The following is a 5,477-nucleotide window of genomic DNA, read 5'->3' on the forward strand; positions in this document are numbered from 1 at the left end:
ATAACTCACAACCAATAACAAGACACTTTATTGTAATTCCTAGGGAGAACGACCCGAGGTTTGAATACTTCGGTTTATAAATTTAGGGGTTTGTTACTTGTGACAAACAATCTTTTGTATGAAAGGATTATTGTTGGTTTAGAAACTATACTTACAACGAGAATTCATTTGTGAATTCTAAACCGTCAAAAATCCAATCATCAGTTATCAAACCCTACAAGACGATCACTGATGAGCGGATAATTTATACGCTTTTTGGCATTATTTTTAGGTAGTTTTTAGTAGGATCTAGCTACTTTTAGAGATGTTTTTATTAGTTTTTATGCAAAATTCATATTTCTAGACTTTACTATGAGTTTGTGTATTTTTTTGTGATTTCAGGTATTTTCTAGCTGAAATTGAGGGACCTGAGCAAAAATCTGATTCAGGCTGAAAAAGGACTGCTGATGTTGTTGGATTTTGACCACCCTGCACTCGAAATGGATTTTCTCGAGCTACATAAATCCAAATGGCGCGCTCTCAATTGCGTTGGAAATTAGACATCCAGGGATTTTCAGTAATATATAATAGTCTATACTTTATTCAAGATTAGACCATGCAAACTGGCGTTCAACGCCAGTTCCATGATGCATTCTGGAGTAAAACGCCAGAAACACGTCACAAACCAGAGTTAAATGCCAAAAACATGTTACAACTTGGTGTTTAACCCCAAGAGAAGCCTTTGCACGTGTAAAGCTCAAGCTTAGCCCAAGCACACACCAAAGTGGGCCCCGGAAGTAGATTTCTGCACTTAGACTTATTTCTATAAACCCTAGTAGCTAGTTTAGTATAAATAGAACTTTTTACTATTGTACTAGCGTCTTGTCTTTTTCCCTATTTATGAATTCACATGCTATTTGGGGAGGCTGGCCATTTGGCCATGTCTGGACCTTGATCACTTATGTATTTTCAACGGTGGAGTTTCTACACACCATAGATTAAGGTGTGGAGCTCTGCTGTTCCTCGAGTATTAATTCAATCACTATTATTCTTCTATTCAATTCAGCTTATTCTTATTCTAAGATATTCGTTGCACTTCAACATGATGAATGTGATGATTCGTGACACTCATCATTATTCTCACCTATGAACGTGTGCCTGACAACCACTCCCGTTCTACCTTAGATCGAGCGCATATCTCTTGGATTCCTTAATCAGAATCTTCGTGGTATAAGTTATAATCCATTGGCAGCATTCTTGAAAATCCGGAAAGTCTAAACCTTATCTATGGTATTCCGAGTAGGATTCAAGGATTGAATGACTGTGACAAGCTTCAAACTCACGAGTGTTGGGCGTAGTGACAGATGCAAAAGAATCACTGGATTCTATTCCGACATGATCGAGAACCGACAGATGATTAGCCGTGCTGTGACAGAGCATTTGGACCATTTTCACTGAGAGGACGGGAGGTAGCCATTGACAATGGTGAAACCCAACATACAGCTTGCCATGGAAAGGAGTGTGAAGGATTGGATGAAGGCAGTAGAAAAGCAGAAATTCAACAGGAACAAAGCATCTCCATACACTTATCTGAAATTCCCACCAATGAGTTACATAAGTATCTCTATCTCTATTTTATGCTTTATTTATCTTTATATTCGAAAACCTTTATAACCATTTGAATCTGCCTAACTGAGATTTACAAGATGACCATAGCTTGCTTCATACCAACAATCTCCGTGGGATCGACCCTAACTCACGTAAGGTATTACTTGGACGACCCAGTGCACTTGCTGGTTAGTTGTGCGAAGTTGTGACAAAGTGTGATTCAAGTTTGAGACCTCCAAGTCTATTGGCGCCATTGTTGATGATCACAATTTCGTACACCAAGTTTTTGGCGCCGTTGCCAGGGATTGTTCGAGTTTGGACAACTGACGGTTCATCTTGTTGCTCAGATTAGGTAATTTTCTTTTCAAAAAGTTTTCAAAAATCTTTCAAAATATTTTTTATTTGTTTGCGTTTTTCCAAATATAACTTTCAAAAAATCCAAAAATAATTTATAAAATCATAAAATCAAAAAAAATATTTTGTGTTTCTTGTTTGAGTCTTGAGTCAATTTTTAAGTTTGGTGTCAATTGCATGTTTTTAAAAATTTATGCTTTTTTTTCGAAAAAATCATGCATTACATTCTTCATGATCTTCAAGTTATTCTTGATAAGTCTTCTTGTTTGATCTTTAAATTTTCTTGTTTTGTGTTTTTTCTTATTTTTCATATGCATTTTTGCATTCATAGTGTCTAAGCATTAAAAATTTTCTAAGTTTGGTGTCTTGCATGTTTTTCTTTTCTTGAAAATTTTCAAAAAAATAAGTCTTATGTTCATCTTGATCTTCAAAGTGTTCTTGGTGTTCATCTTGACATTCATAGTGTTCTTGCATACATCATGTGTTTTGATTCATAATTTTCATGTTGTGAGTTATATTTGTGTTTTTTTCTCTCATCATTAAAAATTCAAAAATCAAAAAAATATCTTTTCCTTGTTTTACTCATAATTTTTGAAATCTTTGGGTTGACTTAGTAAAAAATTTTTAAAATAAGTTGTTTCTTGTTAGTCAAGTCAAGATTTCAATTTTAAAAATCCTATCTTTCCAAAATCTTTTTTCATTTTTCTTCTATGATTTTCGAAAATTTGAAAGTCTTTTTCAAAATCTTTTCTTATCTTTATTTCATGATTTTCAAAAATTTTACTAACAATTAATGTGATTGATTAAAAAATTTGAAGTTTGTTACTTTCTTGTTAAGAAAGGTTCAATCTTTAAATTCTAGAATCATATCTTATAGTTTCTTGTTAGTCAAGTAATCCATTTTAATTTTAAAAATCAAATCTTTTTAATTTCCTTTTCAAATCATATCTTTTTTAAAATCAATTTCAAAATCTTTTCTAACTTCTTATCTTTTCAAAATTGATTTTCAAATCTTTTTCAACGAACTAATTGACTTTTTGTTTGTTTTACTATTTCTTATCTTTTTCAAAACCACCTAACTAATTTTATCTCTCTAATTTCCGGAAACTCCTCTCCCTTTTTCAAAAATTCTTTTTAATTAACTAATTGTTTCAAATTTTAATTTTAATTTTATTTCTTCTCTTAATTTTCGAAAATCACTAACCTTTTTTTTCAAAAACAATTTTCGAATACTTTTCTCTCTCATCTCTTTCTTTTTATTTATTCATTTACTAACACTTCTCCTCATCTCAAAATTCGAACCCTCTCTTCTCCTCTATGTTCGAATTTTTCTCTTCTCATTCTTATTCTTCTTTTCTTCTACTAACATAAAGGAATCTCTATACTGTGACATAGAGGATTCCTCTTCCTTTTCTGTTCTCTTCTTTTTCATATGAGCAGGAGCAAGGACAAGGACATTCTTGTTGAAGCAGATCCTAAACCTGAAAGGACTCTGAAGAAGAAGCTAAGAGAAGCTAAAGCACGACAATCCAGAGAAAACCTTACAGAGAATCTCGAAAAAGAAAGAGACATGGCCGAACCCAATAACAATGGTGGAGGCGCAAGGAGGATGCTTGGTGATTATACTACACCTACTTCCAATTTCTATGGAAGAAGCATCTCAATCCCTGCCATTGGAGCAAATAATTTTGAGCTGAAGTCTCAACTAGTTGCTCTAATACAACAGAACTGCAAGTTCCATGGACTTCCATCAGAAGATCCCTCTAAGTTTTTAACTGAGTTCTTGCAGATTTGTGATACTGTTAAGACTAATGGAGTAGATCCTGAAGTCTACAGGCTCATGCTTTTCCTCTTTGCTGTAAGAGACAGAGCTAGAACATGGTTGGACTCACAACCTAAATATAGCCTGAACTCTTGGGATAAGCTGGTCACGGCCTTCTTAGCCAAGTTCTTTCCTCCTCAAAAGCTGAGCAAGCTTAGAGTGGATGTTTAGACCTTCAAGCAAAAAGATAGTGAATCCCTCTATGAAGCTTGGGAAAGATACAAGCAGATGACCAAAAAGTGTCCTTCTGACATGCTTTCAAAGTGGACCATTTTGGATATATTCTATTATGGTCTATCTGAGTTCTCTAAGATGTCACTGGACCATTCTACAGGTGGATCCATTCACCTAAAGAAAATGCCTGCAGGAGCTCAAGAACTCATTGACATGGTTGCAAATAACCAATTCATGTACACCTCTGAGAGGAATCTTTTGAGTAATGGGATGCCTCAGAGGAAGGGAGTTCTTGAAATTGATGCTCTGAATGTCATATTGGCTCAGAACAAAATGTTGACTCAGCAAATCAACATGATTTCTCAGAATCTGAAAGGATGGCAAAATGCATCCAACAGTACTAAAGAGGCATCCTCTGAAGAAGAACCTTATGATCCTGAGAACCCTGCAATGGCAGAGGTGAATTACATGGGTGAACCCTATGGGAACACCTATAATTCCTAATGGAAAAATCATCCAAATTTCTCATAGAAGGATCAACAAAAGCCTCAACAAGGCTTTAATAATGGTGGAAGAAACAGGCTTAGCAACAGCAAGCCTTTTCCATCATCTTCTCAGCAACAGACAGAGAATTCTGAGCAGAGCCCCTCTAGCTTAGCAAACATAGTCTCTGATCTATCTAAGGCCACTTTAAGTTTCATGAATGAAACAAGGTCCTCCATTAGAAATTTGTAGGCACAAGTGGGTCAGCTGGAGTAAGAAAATTATTGAAACTCCTCCTAGTACTCTCCCAAGCAATATAGAAGAGAATCCAAAAAGAGAGTGCAAGGCCATTAATATAATCAAAATGACCGAATACAAAGAGGAAGAGAAGGACGTGAATCCCAGTGAGGAAGATCTCCTGGGACGTCCTCTAAACAAAAAGGATTTCTCTATTGAGGACCTAAAGGAATCTGAGGCTCATATAGAGACCATAAAGATTCTATTGAACTTCCTTTTACCATTCATGAGCTCTGAGAACTATTCTTCCTCTGAAGAGGATGAAGATGTAACTGGAGAGTAAGTTGCTCAATATCTAGGAACCATCATGAAGCTGAATGCCAAGTTGTTTGGTAATGAGACTTGGAAAGATGAACCTCCCTTGCTCATTAGTGAACTAAATACAAGGGTTCAACAAACTTTACCTCAAAAGAAATAAGATCCTGGTAAATTCTTCATACCCTGTACCATAGGCACCATGACCTTTGAGAAGGCTCTGTGTGACCTGGGGTCAGGCATAAATCTTATGCCACTCTCTGTAATGGAGAAACTAGGAATCTTTGAGGTACAGGCTGCCACATTCTCATTAGAGATTACAGACAAGTCAATAAGACAAGCTTATGGATTGGTAGAGGATGTGTTAGTGAAGGTTAAAGACCTTTACATCCTTGTTGATTTCATAATCTTAGACACTAAGAAGGATGAGGATGAATGCATCATCCTTGGAAGACCCTTCCTAGCCACAGCAAAAGATGTGATTGATGTTAACAGAGGAGAACTA

At 35.6% G+C, this 5,477-nt stretch overlaps 1 non-coding gene across 1 annotated transcript; it reads right to left on the reverse strand.

The window, feature by feature from the left end:
• Nucleotides 1-3,913: 3,913 nt before the first annotated feature.
• On the reverse strand, nt 3,914-4,021 carry LOC127743433 (small nucleolar RNA R71). Its single transcript, XR_008004825.1, has one exon. It is a non-coding gene; the product is annotated as a small nucleolar RNA R71 (small nucleolar RNA).
• Nucleotides 4,022-5,477: the final 1,456 nt, after the last annotated feature.

This window comes from Arachis duranensis, chromosome 10, assembly GCF_000817695.3.
Source record: "Arachis duranensis cultivar V14167 chromosome 10, aradu.V14167.gnm2.J7QH, whole genome shotgun sequence".
NCBI classification, from domain to species: Eukaryota; Viridiplantae; Streptophyta; class Magnoliopsida; order Fabales; family Fabaceae; genus Arachis; species Arachis duranensis.